At 43.2% G+C, this 19,024-nt stretch overlaps 1 protein-coding gene across 3 annotated transcripts in view; it reads right to left on the reverse strand.

Moving 5' to 3' along the window:
- CHRM1 (cholinergic receptor muscarinic 1) overlaps window positions 1-19,024 on the reverse strand; it is a 160,332-nt gene that overhangs the window by 13,236 nt on the left and 128,072 nt on the right. Inside the window, exon 1 of one of the 3 annotated variants that reach the window (XM_072118329.1) lies at window positions 1,007-1,513. The exons of the other annotated variants lie outside the window; for them this stretch is intronic. The gene's annotated coding sequence lies outside the window, so the exon portion shown is untranslated. Of the gene's footprint in view, window positions 1-1,006; window positions 1,514-19,024 lie in introns of those variants that run through there. 3 annotated transcript variants of the gene reach the window in all.

Consider the following 19,024-nt stretch of genomic DNA (forward strand, 5'->3'; position numbering starts at 1 on the left):
TCTGGTGGGCCTTGGTTCACCCCAATACAGAACCTCAGAGGTCCAACAGAAACAATTTACACAATTTAGAAGCCGCTAGAGCCGGGGTGTAACTACAGCAGCTGCTATGGGGCCCACAGTGTCAGGGGGCCCCAGCATCCTACCTGACACACTAAAGAATAGAGGATATGCATGATTTCTGAGGGGAGCCCAATTCAGAAGTCTGCTATAGGGCCTTGCCTCTCCTAGTTTCCTAGTTACGCCCCGCGCTACAGTCTATGAAGATTGTCCCCCAGATTAAATTTCTCTGATGGGCCTAAGGAACCAAGGTCCCACACTACCGACGCTAGCTCTGATCATCCTCCCTCCTTCTTCGTCTGCTTTTCACTCTTATTAATCTTATTAAGGTGTTAGATAACAGCAAATCTCAATAACGGGTGGGTGAGTCACAGCAGCTAGGTCTCCCCTAGGCGCCTCCGAGAGGACTGAAAACTAAGGATAAACACTGCGTAGGGGAAAATCTGCTAGAAAATAATGATTCCAAGTCACATAATGGCCACAAACAGTGTTAATCCTCACATACACACACTGGACTACTAACTTCTGCAGTGTTAAAGGAGTTAAAGGACCTACTACCAGGATGAAGGATTGTCAACCAAGTACATACTGGTGTGTGCCCCCTCTGACAGGATCTGCTCTTCTATGAGCTTCTTATGTTCTTTTTTTTTCTTTTTTTATTTAAGGCTTTAACATTATGCAAATGAGCCAGAGGGGCTCCAGACTCCCTTCACGCCTATGAAGTCTGGAGCCCCTCGGAATCATCTGCATAATTTTAAAAAAGCCTTTTTTTCTAAAAACAGGGGGAAAGAAGCTAAAAAAAGATTGGATCCTACAAGAGGGGGCACACACCAGTTGGTTTACAGTCCTTCATCCTGGTGATAGATGTCCTTTAAGTCCTAAAATCTGCCAATATTAAAATTGTATGATTAAATGATTTTTATAAAATAATTACATATATATAACTTACCAAAAAGGAGTATAGCCCAAGCACAGTGAAGAGAGATATACAGTCCACAACGTCAGCGGCGCAACGTTCGTGCAACCGGAGCTGCAGGAGATGAGTCCTAGACTCATCTCTGCTCAGTTCTCTATTCATCTTGGCAACATTTGGATCCTAAATCCCAGCGTCATCCCAACATGCTGGTTGTCTAGTAGCCCCCAAAACTGCTGATAGTTTTCCTTCAAAGGGATGAGGTGGCAAGTGCTGTGATTATTCACTTCTCCTAAGGCCAGCGGTTCCTGTACAGGAGCATAAGTCACTTCACAATGGAACAACTCCTCCTCTTTGAGTTAAGGTGACACCTCTAATAATTTCCAAGGGATCCTGGGAAGGAAGGGGTTAGGAAGCGTGCGGCGAACCTCTTGTTAATTCTCCACTCCCCGTCCTCCCCCTTCAAGTCTGTGGGTAAACAGGTGATCTTGGGGCAAACAGCGATACGAGACGGGTGTACACAGCGCAGGCACGCAAACACCTTGTAACTACAACACTCAGCTCTGTAGCACATTGCATAATTTAACCCCTGTCTAGCCGCGGAATAGCCACTCCTAAATAACTACAATTATAAACATATTAAACCTATTAAACCCTCCCTTCAGAACATCCTGACCTAATACAACCTGTATGGGAACACCTAAGCTATGATATCTGGAGAGAATATCTATGTGACAGGTATGCGGCACAAGGACGGCACTGAGTATTTACGACTGATCTCTCCATAACCTAGAAAAACTGCTCGACTCATCTCCATACGTGAGGATCCAACAGATCCGAATAAAGGCCATGTAGTATGGAAACGTTCCAATACATCACTATCCAGTCCCGAGATCAAGAAAATGTGTTTCCGTTTCATAAAACTATTCCTGTGCGAGCTGTAAAGCCTAGGAGAGTCCCGCCTGGTTAAATTATTCATCCATCATCGGCAAAAAAAAAAAGAAATAGGGTCAATGTTTTAGAGCTCGTAGGGTTGTAGTCTTGTGTCTGTGTAGGTGTTAACCCGCACTAGGCAGTTGATGAGTTAATGACGGGGTAAGGGACATTGATGAATCGCGGATACGGATCTTGCAGTAAACGCATGGTGTGATCAGGGGGGGTGTCCCAATCATTGTACCGGACATACTGGTGAGGTTGGGGTTAAATGATCTTGAAGGGTTAAGGGATGCTCGGTTTCACGCAATGACACGATTCTGCCAGAGCGTATCTTGTATTACATGACAACCCATGTCAGCTTCGATAAGGGATACAGGGAACACAGGGAAAGGGACAGTCTGTGTTACCCAGCAGTGGGAGGAAGGTTCCCAGCTGTCTCCCCATCACGCTATACACCCCACCCTACAGATCACGGACTACCCACAAGGGTTAATCCATTCCTCTTCCTACACCGACTCCATCTATCACTTATTAATGAAGATTTCACTTTGTATCAGCCTCCGCTCAGCTGCACTGTGTAATAACTTTGTTCTTCTCAGACGCTATATGCTAAGCAGCGACTTAACACACTTCTCAGCGCTCCCTGAGATCACGCGGCCATCCGGCAGCTATCCTCCCGTCTTAATGGCTCGTTCATAATTGAAGAATAGATTGCACCAAGCTAAGGTGCGATTGTTGTAAAAAGAATGGAGCGAAATAGAAACATACTATAGGTTATGACTGGTTTAAAAAAAAATCTGGTATAAAATCCTCTGTTACAGAATTGATTCTTAGTGAGAGTAACTTCATCTATAAACCAGAGCACTGGGCAGATACAATGAACATCTTACCTCTGGAGGATCCCACAATTTCCTGCCCTACATTGACAGCTCATTTATTTTACTAGATAATGTGCAATACTCGATTTCCCCTGTGGGGGCACTGTAGGGTAACTGGATTATTCTTGCTGGGTTCTCTGCTAATCGCTGAGGCTCCTAACAGTAGGTCACCCTTTGATCATCAGGGCATACCTGGAAAACACCTTTAAGGTCTAATTTAAGATAAGGAGCTCTGAATGAAGTAGGTAAAGACCATAGGCAGCTTTTCAGTCAAGTACTTAGTGATATACTTAGCAGTTTAAAGTCTCCAGAAACATATAAACTATTTTGTGCAACAATGTGCAGTACCTAATTTTTCCTGTGGGCGCACTGTGGGAAAATAAAAAAAGATTATTGCTGATGTCTAGAGTTTCAGCACCAGGATTCTAGGTCATCAGCCTTTTATTCAGAGACACTTATATTTCGTCAGCAGAACACTAAGGACACAAACATATGGGTCTTGGATAGAGGTTTTAAAGCGAACCCACCACCAGGAATATCATTTTCAGCTGGTGACAGGTTATAATAGCCTTTTTTGTGCTGATTTTAAAAAAGCCTTAGCCAGCATTCCGATTACTGCCACTACTTTATAAAACTTTATTTCACATTACCTGTCTCCCTGCCGATGCGTGTGGTGAGTCCCGGGGAGGGGGCAGCTGCAGCCTGTGTGTGTCTGTGTTTCCTTGTGCATTCTTCCTCTCCTCCACATCATCCCCCTCCCCTGACAGTTCAATGTATTTGACAGGAAGTGGGGAGGGGCAGAGGGAACTGGTTGACAGAGTAGGAGAGGAAATAGTGATGGGAATTACTACTTGGGAATTCTTAGTGAGCTGGCTCATTAGGCTCTGCTCACTAAGAGGAGCCGGCTCTTCTGGCTCCTGAACTGTTCACTATTAAATATATAATAGGGAGCCGCAGGCCTGTAAATCATCCCACACCACTCCACTTTTACCCTATTGTGTCGGAATAAAGGGGGCGTGGAGAGCCGGTTAGGTGCGGGGTTAAGTGCGCTAACAGCTCATTCGTTCACGAACATGGCTTGTTCACGAACGACACATCAGTAATAGGAGAATGTATGAGGAGACTGAGACACAAACACACACAGGCTGCAGTTGTCCCCCTCCTCAGCTACTATCAGGGAACCAGGTAATGTGAAATAAAATGTCATAAAGTAATGACAGTATTCAGAATGGTGACAAAAGCATTTTTAAAATCAGCATAGCTTAGGCTATTGGAACCTGTCACCAGCTAAAAATAATATTCCTGGTGACAGGTTCCCTTTATCATCCCATTGTCATGAAGTTAGGTGTCTATATTCTCGCACAGGAATCCTTGGCTCTAAACTTCAACATTGTAGAACTGTTGCCTTTCCATAGTAACTTTACTAACATTTCTAATGTCAGGCACAATGCCAGGAGGAACGATTCGGACTAAGAAATAAAAAGGGTTAATAATCCGAATTTTCAATAATTCAATTCAAGGATTTCACCGCTATCCCACCCGTAAGATGATGGGAGCAGGAAGCGCTCGTGCTGTTCGCATGATACTTAGATCCTGGCTATGGGGAGTTTAATGAGGACATACAAGTTAAAAATAAAGTTATGACCATTGGTATAATAATATACCACAAGCATGTACTAAATATTCCAAATATTTTGATTGCCAAAAATGTCAATTAAACAAAGAAAACCTAAATAGCTTGGCCACTGTAGATGCCTCCTCAGAGCGGGAAAACAAAGGAAATAGAAATCCTTTGTCTGCTGCATAACTCCTAATACGGTGTGTGCCCGGCAAAGCCATAATAACTTGTGTAGTGTAAACATTGTCACATATGTAGCATTGCAACGTTACATTGTCTGCGTATAGTCAGCGCAGAACATGTGTGCAATATATTCCAGGGGTCTCTCCACTATACAAAGGGGGCAAGAATAGGACAATCACAAAAACATCATGGAAGTCCCTATTAGATCTGGTATATAGTATATAAAGTCATTCTGGTTATCGTTTACACCGTTAAATGGTCAATTTAGGATGTCACCCACTGCCCACACTGCGAAAACTGTTCGAGAAATACAACAAAGTGATTAAGGTAATGACCTAACCTCTAAATTCCCAAAATCTCCATCCAAAAGAGAATCTGTGGGATGTACTGGAAAAACAAGGTCATGATAGATCCTCCAACTTGCAGGATTTAAAGGGTTTTTACCCCATTATACTATCAGCGCCTTAAAGTAAGGTATAAAATGTATTTTCCAGAATTCCCTCTTTTATGTCACCAAGTTCCCATTAAAAAAACATGTGAAAATTATCAGAGAAGAGTCATATTTTACCTCAGATGATTAATGTTTAGAGGCTGCAGGGTCAGTGTCACTTCAGACACCCTAGCTACCTTCAGTTCTTTAGTAAGTATTTGGTACCATAATTTTGGTGTCATAGTAAAGATAAGGAGATACAGGCAGATTTTACTCCATTAAACTACCAGTCCCATAAGAAAGTCCTTCTTAAAATTCCCTCTTTTACGTGATGTCTCACCTGTTTACCTATTAAAAAAAACTGTGGCAATGAGAATAGAAAAGTCATATTATACCTGAGATGAGTAAAATTTAGAGGCTCCAGTGGGAGTGTCACTTCAGACGCCAATATATTCTGTTCTATAGTACCTAGTACTATACTTTTGGTATAATATTAAGGATAAGAACCGGAGATACAGACAGATTTTACTCCATTAAATCATCAGTCCCCTAAGTTATGCAGGTCCTTTCTATAATTCCCTCTTTAATGTGTAATATCACCCGTTTACCTGTAAAAAAATAACCTCCCCTGAAGTCTAGTGAAAATGAGCGAAGAGAGAGAAGAGTCATATTTTACCTGATATGAGTAAAGATTAGAGGCTGCGACGGGAAGTGTCACTTCAGATGCCCCTATCTCCAGTACTAGTACCAGTACCATACTTTTGGTGTCATATTAAAGATAAGAACCGGAGATATAAACAGTTAAAGACATAGGGGGTCATTTCCCGACGTGTTACCCGAATATTTCCGATTTGTGCCGATTTCCCCTGAATTGCCCGGGGATTTTGGCGCACGCGATCGGATTGTGGCGCATCGGCGCTGGCATGCACGCGACGGAAATCGGTGGGCGTGGCTGAACGAAAACCCGACGGATTCAGAAAAACCGCCGCATTTAAAACAAAAAATCTGTCGCGGAGCTTGCACTTACCTTCACTCAGCCCGAGCCGGTGAACTCCAGCGTGCTCCGATTCTTTTCAGCTCAGCAGCGCCACCTGGTGGACGGCGGAGGAACTACCTTAATAAATCCCGGCCGGACCCGAATCCAGCGCAGAGAACGCGCCGCTGGATCGCGAATGGACCGGGTAAGTAAATCTGCCCCATAGTTGGGAATGTGACCTGCAGATCCCAGTTCCCGCCTCGTTCTACAACTGCCTGTATCCCAGATTCTGTAGTTTACAGAACCACAAATCTTATGTGTTCTGAAAGGCTTGATTTTTATCTTTCTTTTTTTCCAACTCTTTATTTAAATTTCTTTCCAAAAAATGTAAGAAAAAGAAAAGGAGTATTGATTTGAGATTTTTATCTTTAAAGAGGACCTGTCACCCAAATTTTCGGCCCTAGGAGCTGCTTACTAAAGTGAACAGCTCTTAGTGCTTGAACAAGCGCCGCAGTGTTAGAGTGATAGCGTTACCGGAAATCTCTGGTAACGCTATCAAACACTGAGGCGGGGTACAATGTAATCATCGGATCGCTCGCAAAGCGCTGCCTCTTCCCTGGACTGCCCCGCTCGCACCGTAGGCCGCCAGTGACTGCCGCGCACCAGCTGGCAGTCACTGCCCCTAGCCACGCCCCAACCCCGCCCCCTCTTGAATACGTCGGACAGCTTTGCGAGCTGTCCGACAATTAAACTGTACCCCGCCGCAGTGTTTGATAGCGTTACCAGAGATTTCCGGTAACGCTATCACTCTAACACTGCGGCGCTTGTTCAAGCACTAAGAGCTGTTCACTTTAGTAAGCAGCTCCTAGGGCCGAAAATTTGGGTGACAGGTCCTGTATCACTCTAACACTGTGGCGTTTGTTCATAACATTGGAGGTGATTTTTTTTATGAATAGGTAAGCAGAGGGAATTCTAGAAAGGGCATTTAATAGCTTAATGGGGTAAAATCACAGTAAATGAGTCCCTTTGAAGAATATGCTGCTAATAACTGGTTGCCAGATACTGCAGGATGTGACTAGGGGTTTTGGGGAGTCTACCACAGGACAAAGGTCAAAAGATTGTGGATCTATGCCAAAAATTTTTGAATATATGGATTGAGTGGTGTATTTTCCATCTTACATATATAGGGGCACATTTACTAAGGGTCTGTTGGATGCATTTCCGTCGGGTTTCGCGATTTTGTCAGTTTTGCCCTGAATTGCCTTGGGTTCTAGGCGCACGCGATCAGATTGTGGTGCATCGGCGCCGGCTTTCATGCGACACAAATCGGGGGGCGTGGCCGTTGGACAACTCGACTGATTCGGACAAACCGCGGAATTTAAAAATCAAATTATGTCACAAGATCAGCACTCACATACACCGGGAAGAAGAAGGTAAACTCCGGCGGATCTCAGCTGGGAAGCGACACATGCAGGAAATCGGGCGCACGATCTTAGTGAATCGAGGCAGACCCGAATCCTCGTCGGACATTCCGGATCGGCGTCGTCAACGGGACGGGTAAGTAAATGTGCCCCATAATAGTGATGTCTCGTGACTGCACTGCCCATTGGTTGCCACTAGATTTTATGCTACTATGGGCAAAAGTCATCATTGTAACGATGCTACTTAAGTCACTATAGAGCAGATTTATCAAAAGTGTCTCAAAGTAAGACTAGACCGTCTCCTATTGTTCCAGATCTCTCCCCGTGTCTATAACATATATACATATACCAGTACTTATAATCATAGTCACTGCTAAAGCCTCTCTGATGGTTGCTAGGTATTCAAGGTCTCTTGATGAAAAACCAGATTGTCATTGATGAAGCAATTCATTTAGTAAAAAATTATTTATTTTATTATATTCTGAAATAGTTTTTGGTTTTAAGTGAAAAAAGATAATGAAAACAACTACAAACATCCAGAGGAACCAGAACATGTATTAGAATTGTATATTTCCATATACATTGGGGGAGATTTATCATAAGTCTCTTAGAGCAGACCAATCAGAGCTCAGCTTTCACTTTCCCACAGCTGTTTATAAAATAAAAGCTGAGCTCTGATTGGTTTCCATGGGCAACTGGAAGAGTTGATGATAAATCTCCTCCATAATGTACATTCTGTGTCCAGAGAATGAAGAAAAGAATTTACTCCTTATATGAGTAATATGAATTGAAACATATCGGGGGTCATTTATTATGGCCTTTCAAACGGAAGACTGGCGGTGTTTTTCTTTTCCTCTTGCACCTGAATTCATGAAGTGCTGGCGCCACAAATATTGGTGTTTTCCAACACTCTCGACTTGTTCCATTTGTGGGCGGAAAATTTTGCAGCTGCTTGTGAATCCACCAGTTTTCTGGAGCTTCTATTTTTTCCGACACGGTTTTTGGCGCAAGTTGTGACACAAAAATATCCCAGCTAAAAGCCTTAGTTATATCCCAGTTATAAACCTTTCAGTCTGTGCGCCAATTCATTAATCCCTTGCGCCACAAACTTACATCCCGCTGAAAAATATAGAACGTTTCTAGCGCCAGCCTGCGCCAAAAATAATAAATGCTCCTCATCATGTAGTAATGACCTTTTATAACCAAGGAACACCAAGGGTCTCAGTTCTGCACCACTTGTTGGAATGGCTTCTGTCTATCTCAAGTTATATCTGTGGGACTTATAGAAATGTATTGACTTTAAAGAGTAGATGTGATGTAAGATTCCCTTAGGGCTCTGCCTCCTGCAGCCTGAGGCGAGAATCTCATCTCGCCTCATGGCAGATGTATCTCTGGATGTGTTACTGTTAGATGGAGCTTCAAATTGACAATAACACCTTAGGCTTTGACCATCTCTCAATCCCCCACTCACTCTACCCTTTGTTATATCTACCCTATGCACTAACATGTAACCTCTCTCAGACTTGGCTGTTCCATATATCAAGTACTTTTAGGTATCAATCCATTCTGCACACTGCTGTCTTCAATGGGGCATCTAATCAGTGGTGTAACTGGAAGCTGATGGGCCCCAGTGCAAAGTCTGTGCCGGGCCCCCAACTATAATGTATGGATTATAGTAATAGTCTTCTCATATGGGAAAGTGAGACCTTATGGGCCCCCAAAGCCTCTTGTGCCCGGATGCGACCGCACACTCTGCATCCCCTCAAGTTACGCACCTGCCTCTGATTTACTTTTAAATTCCACAGGTCTCCAAGGCTCAAAATGCCACTTTATAATACATCCGAAAATATTCCTTATTATTTATTTCTATTAAAATCCCGACCCTTCCACCGTCTTCTTTGGCACACTTCAAGACAACAATCGCCATAATGGTGCCATATGAATTACTACCATATATTCCGGCGTATAAGACGACCTGGTGTATGAGACGACCCCCCTACTTTCCTGTTAAAAATAAAGAGTTTAAGATATATTCGCCGTATAAGACTACCCCTTTTCCAACAGCCAGCTCCCCCTGTATATTGCCAGCCTGTACCCCCAGTATACAGCCAGCCCCCCTGTATATAGCCAAACTGCCCCCCCCCTAGTATACTGCCAGCCTGTACCCCCAGTATACAGCCAGCTATTATACAGCCTGGCGGCCCCCAATTGTGCAGAATGCCGGCCCCCCCAGTTTGCATCCTGCCGCCTCCCCCTCTATATAGCCAGCCTGCTTGGCACATTAATAATACAACAGCTTCTCACCTTTCCCGCGATCCACCGAAGCTCCGCTGCTACACTCCGGCCGGCGGTGACAGCTCATTGAGCGCTGGCGGCTCACAGAATATGACGTCAGCCGCGTGCCGACGTCATATTCTCTGCGACGCCGGCACCCACGGAGCTGTCACCGGCGGCCGGAGTGTAGCAGCGGAGCTTCGGTGGATCGCGGGAAAGGTGAGAAGAAACATTACCGGCGTATAAGACGACCCCAGAGAAGACAGAAGATTTTTCTGTCTTCAAAAGTCGTCTTATACGCCGGTATATACGGTAATTGTAATAATAGAACAATTAAGTGTCCAGATTTATTCTGACTCCTAAACTGTAACATAAATGGAAAACGTGATCTGTATATAAACAAGATTTATTATCCTATAAATGAACCATAAAGTAGAATTTACTGGGTTATGGGGTTGTGCCTGTCCTGTGAGTTATCATTCAAGACAGCATGTATACCCAGAAGGATGCCACTAGGATATCTGGGATATATGGGTGCGGGGGATGATCAATGTACAGGATATTCAGGAGGATAACACATTGGAAAATATTCTTCAGGAATGGTCAGAGGAACATGACAAAGAGTTTAAGGTATTGTCTATGTCATGTTTTTTAGTTGTACAAATCTAGCCAATACTGGAGAGGGTACAACGAAGAGCCGCAGAAATTAAAGGGGGTATGGAGGGTCTAATTTATATAAATATATGAGTGGTCCATACAAAAATATGGTGGAAAGTTGTTCCAGATTAAATAAAATGAAAAGACGAGGGGGCACTGTCTCCATCTGGTGAAAACAAGGTTAAATCACCAGAGGCTTCTGATTTCTGCTGCACACTGTTTTGGAATGGAGGATTCAGGTGCTCTGGAGAGGGTCCCAACCCCGTATCGTATAGAAATTATGGAACTCCAGTCACACTGTTTGGTGGTAAATCGTAAATTTATTTTTTACACAAACTCTAATTGTGACGTTTCGGTCTGTGTTAGACCTTCATCAGACTCTGTGGGTACAATAAGTGCATATTATAGTGTGTACAAAGTTTCAAAATATACAAATACATACATATATACATATTGTTCAGAAAACCATTCTGATATTCACAGCATGCGTGTATAATCATGATATTTAAATTGTGGAGTATAACATCATCATTACATTGTTATGACGTAAGATACAGGATCGCAAAAAAACTTTAAGCAAGGTTACACAGTCGTGTGGAGGGTAGATGGGCCCCAGCTTGTCATGAAGGGGACAACATGTGGTGAGGATTTCCAGTCACAGGGTACATACATATTTTTATCTGGACAGGATGACCCAATCTGAAAAGAGAAAAAGGCAGCTTACCGGTTTGTATTATGGAGATGGGGATCAAGGTGGTAGCATATAGCCCTGAAGCACCGGGGAGCAGGAATTGCGGTCGTAGCCGCTCTGGGAAAAAGGTGCTGTTTGTCCAGTAATGCCGGCGTCTCTAAAAAGCCTCCGTGGAGGAGGTGGGAGGGAACTTCCGGTTTCAGGCCGGAGTACTTCCGGTTGCCGACCGGATGTTGTAGTATATGCGTTCCATTGTTGGAACGCATGTGCGCGCATGCGCACAAGAAGTTCGGGCCGTAATAGGTGAGGACCGGGAGGAGGAGACATCGCGGTAGCGATTTGGAGAATGGGTAAGTATCTAGAGATGTAGGTATAGTAAATGTCTAGTAGATGCTGAAAAGGGGCTGGTAAATCAACATACAGAGGAAGACAATATGATGATCAAGAGACTGAAGACAGAGGATTATTAGTTGTCAAAGTAGACTGAGGTCAGGTAAAAAAAGGGGAGGAGAACAGGGAAAGAATATAGGGGTAAATGAAGATAGGGGGGGGGGGAATAAACAAAGCATGGGGAAAGAAAGGAGCACACGGGGAATAGGGTTGTTACCCATCCTCGGACGTGCTGCGCAGGTAGTCCCATCTTCCTTGTCTTATCGTCTCTGTGGGAAATAAGTCGGTATGATATTAAATCAATAGCTTATGCATTCAACAAAAACTCTGTACGTTATAGTCCCGGTTGAGTCCATCTGGTTGCAAAGTTTGCAGTGTGTGTATCCAATAGGATTCACGCTTTAATAAACCACCACGAATTCCCTTTGTACATTCATACCACCCATTTGCGTACAAAATCCACCAATCTATCAGAAAACATTGGTCCATCCTCAACAAGGGGCATCCGGCCGTAGTCGAATTTCAACATCCATTCCTACCCTGTTTCAAGAGACCCCCCAATCTAAGAGACAAACTTGTGAAAGCTGATTTAGGCACAATTACCAAAGTACCCCGACAAACTTTTCTACAAACACCCAAAAAAGGCACTTTTCCATGCCGACACTGTGCCCAATGCACCAACGTTCACAGAGGTGATTCATTCACACACCCACTGTCAGGCAAACGATACCCGATTAGAGGATATCATACCTGTGACACAGACTACTGTATCTACCTCATCAAGTGCCCATGTGGCCTTGGCTACATAGGAGAGACAACACAAAAGATACGTGACAGGGTTTCCAAACATAAATCTACCATCCGCTTGAACAATACATTGCTCCCCATTCCAGCTCACTTCTCAGAGGCCAGACATTCAATCAATCAACTCACATTCCAGATTATCGAACAGATTGAGACACCAAGGAGAGGAGGGGATCGAGTTGCCCTCCTAAAAAAGCGTGAATCCTATTGGATACACACACTGCAAACTTTGCAACCAGATGGACTCAACCGGGACTATAACGTACAGAGTTTTTGTTGAATGCATAAGCTATTGATTTAATATCATACCGACTTATTTCCCACAGAGACGATAAGACAAGGAAGATGGGACTACCTGCGCAGCACGTCCGAGGATGGGTAACAACCCTATTCCCCGTGTGCTCCTTTCTTTCCCCATGCTTTGTTTATTCCCCCCCCCCTATCTTCATTTACCCCTATATTCTTTCCCTGTTCTCCTCCCCTTTTTTTACCTGACCTCAGTCTACTTTGACAACTAATAATCCTCTGTCTTCAGTCTCTTGATCATCATATTGTCTTCCTCTGTATGTTGATTAACCAGCCCCTTTTCAGCATCTACTAGACATTTACTATACCTACATCTCTAGATACTTACCCATTCTCCAAATCGCTACCGCGATGTCTCCTCCTCCCGGTCCTCACCTATTACGGCCCGAACTTCTTGTGCGCATGCGCGCACATGCGTTCCAACAATGGTCGGCAACCGGAAGTACTCCGGCCCGAAACCGGAAGTTCCCTCCCACCTCCTCCACGGAGGCTTTTTAGAGACGCCGGCATTACTGGACAAACAGCACCTTTTTCCCAGAGCGGCTACGACCGCAATTCCTGCTCCCCGGTGCTTCAGGGCTATATGCTACCACCTTGATCCCCATCTCCATAATACAAACCGGTAAGCTGCCTTTTTCTCTTTTCAGATTGGGTCATCCTGTCCAGATAAAAATATGTATGTACCCTGTGACTGGAAATCCTCACCACATGTTGTCCCCTTCATGACAAGCTGGGGCCCATCTACCCTCCACACGACTGTGTAACCTTGCTTAAAGTTTTTTTGCGATCCTGTATCTTACGTCATAACAATGTAATGATGATGTTATACTCCACAATTTAAATATCATGATTATACACGCATGCTGTGAATATCAGAATGGTTTTCTGAACAATATGTATATATGTATGTATTTGTATATTTTGAAACTTTGTACACACTATAATATGCACTTATTGTACCCACAGAGTCTGATGAAGGTCTAACACAGACCGAAACGTCACAATTAGAGTTTGTGTAAAAAATAAATTTACGAATTACCACCAAACAGTGTGACTGGAGTTCCATAATTTCTAAATCACCAGAGGCGACAGGGATTTTATACTATGAGAACTGTCAATTTGTGGAGTAGCCTGCCTTAGGCGCTGGTCACAGCAGGGACAGCAGAGAGCTTCACTTTAAAGGAAACCTACCATCAGGAATCTACCTATTAAGGTAAATCTGATGGAAGGTTCCGATTAACCTACTAAACCGAAATGTATCTTTACCTAATCCTATAATGTTTTCTAAACAAAGCTAAACTTTACCTACCTAATATGAAATTTTCCAGAGAGGCTACTAGGGTGTGAAGTTGCTTCACCCAGGAGTGGATCGTTACAGGATTAGGTAAAGATATATTAAGGCTTAGTAGGTTAATAGGAGCCTACCATAATAGGTAGATTTCTGATGGTAGTATTCCTTTAAAGGACATCTACCACCAGGATATGAGACTGAATGCAAATAAGCCTGAAGGGCTCCAGGCTCCATTAACACCTATGGAGCCTGGAGTCTCTCAGGCTCATTTGCATAGAGTCCTTCATCATGGTGGTAGATGTCCTTTAAGTGTTAGTCCCTGACTCAAGGGCACTTGCAGGAGCAATGACCCTATAACAAATTTCCTCTGCAATCTGCTATGCACTAGAGCTCACACCACGCTCAGTCAGCAGTTTTTCATGGTCCAACCTGCTGACAGGCTCCCTATAATGTCATAGATTACTCACTGATCTTTGGGCTTGTCCATGCAAAGCACAAGTGCATCAAGGTGTGAAGAGAATAAGTCTCTATACTTCAAACAATTTTCCAAGTGTATGGACCTTGGCGCAGAGGACACAAATTTTACGTATGATTTTATAGTAGTAGAAACTCTGGGAATGACGCTTCTACCTTCCTGTCTACAATCTTGGCATCTCCTACCGTTAATGGCCTGTAACAATTTGAAGACAGGAAGGAATATGAGGATGACAATTGGTTAAAATTTATAGTCGTGGGGGATGTTTTTTTTAACATTTTAATTTGTGTAAACAGTGGTCTTTATAGATGTCCTATAGATCTGCTCTGACCCTACCCAGACGGTTTATAGGCACTCATAGAGCAGTCAATCCGGCAGTAAAATGTTAGAAATTGTTGCCTTTGCAGGCTAATATACAGAGGAAGGTGCCAGGCTCTTTGTCACTGTGCCCATTTACAGAGCAATATTTCCTGGGAAGTGCCAAGCTCGAAGTTTCTGTGCCTGTTTGAATAGGTGTTTATCCCTAGAGGCGCCTTACGCTGTATTTCTAAGCCCCAGAATATAACTACGGACCATGGAGACTCCTGCCACCCTCACTACTTTTGTTACTGACATAATAGGCATTTTGTTTTATGTCAAACAGAACATTTTTTGTGTTTTTTTAAAATTTTTTTTACCTTTCCACAAGGGGAAAATAAAATTGTAATTTGTAGAACAATCTAGGTCTCTGCATGATATGCCACAAAACCCTGGAGGAACAGCGAGCGGAAGCTGCGGAAACTTCATTGTTAGATAACATCTATATGACGCTCTTTTTATAGCTTTTTATTGTATTAGTAGAACTTTCTTGACTTTTCTCATCAATGTAATCTGTGGAATATGTAGATGTACATGTGGGGGCTGGGTGTTGGGCAAGACTGATGGCCTATTGTCAGTAGCAGATTATAATATGGGTGGTCCAAGGCTTCACAAAGGCCCATGGCCACGTAACCAACAGCCAAGTTTGATACTGCTCTGTAGATACAAAAAAGGGAGGAACCTTCACCCCTGAAATCCTTCTACATATGTGCTAGCTCTCCAACCCTTCCAGGACCTTTAAAGATATTTCACCAGTTGTGGATTATAATATAGGGAGTTTGGCTGGTAGCCCTGAGCCCAAGCCCTCTAGGGGGCCCATGGCAACCCAAACCACCCACCTTCAACCTTGAAATGCTTGTACATCTATTCCTGCTCTCATTACACATGAATGTAAGAGCCAAATTAGTAGTTTTGAAGGACCTCCAGAGGCCCTAAAACAAGACAGCAGGCAAAAGGGAAGCGTCCTCCATTCCCCAAGAATCTGATTCTAGAACCATATGTAGGAAGTGATTCCAGGCTTGAAGGACTTGATATTCATACAGCCCTTCAGTCCTCTACAGGTCTTAAAACTTGAAAGCCAACAGAGGAGACCCCCTATATCCATTCCCAAGAAGTTTAATCCTGGTTTCACATATAGCCAGTAAATGTCAAACCATTAAAAATACATTTCATACAACACAACGCCTATGGCATAAATCCCCCCTGTCTATCCTGACGATAGGTCATCAATCAAAAGTTCTAGACAACCCCTTTTAAAGGTGTCGTACCAAGGCTGCTTTTAGTGCCTGGTCGGTGATCACATGAACATGGCACTTCCATTCAACTCTTAAAGGGATTGTACACATTTGACAACATATTGACTAGAGCCATCATCATTGTAAATAGTCTGCACTGCTATTCCATTGATCATAGTGAGAAGACTTATGAGACGCCACATATGGTACACAGATACATAGATCAGGATCACACTTGTGTGATCTCTGCTTTATTTTGATGATACTCAAGAGACCTTTGTTCTTGTGGGGGTCCCAGTAGCTGCCCCCAGTGGCATAACTAGAAGCTGAAGGGACTCAGTGCAAAGTCTGTGCCGGGCCCCCACAATATAATGTATTGTTTATAGTAATAGTCTTCTCATATGGAAAAGTGACACCATAAGGGCCCCCTAAACCTCTTGGGCCCTGGTGTGACCGCAACCTCTGCACCCCCACAAGTTACGCCCCTGCTGCCCCCTACTAATCAGACACAATACCTTATCCTCTGGATAGGTGAAAATGATTAAACTTTGCATAAGGGTTATAGAAGGTCAATGTTTTTCAAACGTTTGCATTATTCTAGATCTATAGATTGAGAAAAGGAGTAAGGTTAAGAAAAAAATCTTGTTTTTATAAAATATTCCTTGGGTTTAAGTGCTGTTTTCTGTACAGTCACAATAATTCTGCGCTTTTCCTGAACTATGTGTTCACATTCTTCAATACTCAGAAAACCAGCCGCATGCGGTGCGCTTCAGTCTTCTCTAACCTTGGCTATTCTACATTTTACTTTGAATATAATAAACCTTTATGAGTCACATCTATAAGTCCTTACTGATACCTCCACTGCGGATGTGATTTATTACAATGCTGCCTTCAATGTCATATACGCATGTATACTGCAATGCACAAAAGCTCGGGATGTTTGCATACATTAGGTTCTAAGTACATAAAATATGCAGCACTTACGTAACAATATCAAAACTAAACTTTAAACTAAAATTCCATACATTTTGTCATGATCAATGCTATGGAGGCCATAATGCTAGTAGTCTTATCAGGCAATTGTGGCCGGTTGTTCATGTCACTGTGGATGGAGATGACGCTGCCTACGTGATGGAGTACTGGCACCGGTTCATCTGGCTTTATGATGGAATAGAGCTTAAAAAAATCTCAGCACTACTGCTAAAAGGTGATTGAGACACTTTGTTCCATTGGACATGTGGTCTTCTTCAGGCCGAATGTAGATGACCACTGTTTCTGCTTGTTTGTCTCCCATCAGTGCAGAGCAGGGTGTCCTAATGTGAGTGCTTTATTTCCTTGTATTTCCCTTTCTACAGTTTTGTGCAAGCATCACAGAGACTACTTCATCATCTCTTTACTGGATCCTTGTGAGTTACTCCTAAACTATCTTAAGGGTTGCATCCTCTCAGCTTCAGTTGATTTGGCGGGGACGCGCACGGACAAGTCGGTCAAGAAACAGGAGCGTGGAGAGGCGAGTCCGGGCCAGAGGCCAGAGGCAAGTATAAGGAGTCTCCATATTGATGATATGGTCTTTCCCAGTTTGATACCCGATCTCCGTTCACTGATTAATCTCTGATTGGCAGTGAGTTTGATGCAGAAAAGATCTTGTATAAAAGTCAGGAACATGGTCAGGGCTCCACAACTGAAGAGCAAGCAGTTTTCAACAAACTAGATAGAATCATAACAGGAGATAACCAATGAGGTCAATGCCAGCAGTTGATCTTCAGGAACCTAGTCATAAATCTATTGGACCAGTTAGGAACATCAATAAGTAACAAAGCCAAGGTCATGGTCAAGATCAGAGTCAAGTAACAGGAATAGATTTTAAAGAGGTCCCAGGGCCTCATGTAATCTTTGAGTGACCTGGTAGACTAGATTTTGAGGGTCCACTCACAGCAGAAAGCTTGTTCCTCTTAATCAGCTTCAAAACTTTGGAGATCTACTTGACTTTACTATCTAACCGGTTAGTTCTAGATGTACCCAAACAGTCCTCAGCATGTAGCCTTGGTTAGATCTGTTTCTTTGTTCATCCCTATGAACATTATGCAACTATATATAATTGATATCACTTCTTCGCAAACCAATCTTCATGACTTCTATCCGAAATAGCGTCCATGTGAATCTGTGGCGTTTTGAAATTGCCAAACTCCAGAAGGACTGAGACAAGCCCTCTGCCGAGACTAAGATAAATGGAGGGGATATAGTAACAAAAGATGCTGGTTATGCTGGATATAAGAACAATGGTATGAATTGTCCCATCAGACTGGGATAGCAAGTCTAATATCACATGTTTTACAAGCCATGATTTGTAGGTTCAAGACCTTCCGCTTTCACAGGATGCATCTAAGTTTATGAGCAGATACATTTCCCTGAATCTGTTCACACCATATTTACATAGTGTTGGAATCCAAAATCCCTCAAGCGTACTTTGAAGAAACCAATTGCCTTCTTTCGACATTTATCTTGGTCTGTTCCCAGATTGTCTGTTCAACGGATGTATGCAGCCTCATGGAATGAAGCCAAGAGTGACAACCTTGGCAGCACTGCAGGTGGCATGCGTTCTCTTTCCCACGTAATCGACACACATGAACTTGGCCATCCACAAAATGTAAAAGAAAATACAATTCATCAGGTCTTCGTCCATAGGGCATGAAATTGGGCTGCATTATGGAAATTGTAGGATCAACACCTTCATTAGAGAGACAATCTCTATCACCAGCTCAATTCTTCCACAGTACAAAAATTGTTCAGGAATGGTTGGAGGAAAGCTCTGACATGGCCTCCAAACTCCCCATTGAGCATCTGATGGAAGGGTTGGAAATTTGAGCCCTACCTTACAACTTACAGAACTTAAAGACTCTTCTGATAACATTTATAACAGATATAATAGGACTCCATCTGAGGTTTTGTAGAGCCAAAGTCTCAATGGGTCAAGCCTGTATTGTGGCACCAGTGAGACTTGGGAGGTTTCATTTGGCAGTGATCACTTTATACTTTGTGTTATTTTCATTTGTGGTGTAGTTTTATTGACAGAGAAAATGCCAGATTTTCTGCTGTTGTACCTCTTCCTGGTTACACCATTAGAATATCAAT

This window comes from Engystomops pustulosus, chromosome 7 (genome assembly GCF_040894005.1).
Source record: "Engystomops pustulosus chromosome 7, aEngPut4.maternal, whole genome shotgun sequence".
Taxonomy (NCBI): Eukaryota; Metazoa; Chordata; class Amphibia; order Anura; family Leptodactylidae; genus Engystomops; species Engystomops pustulosus.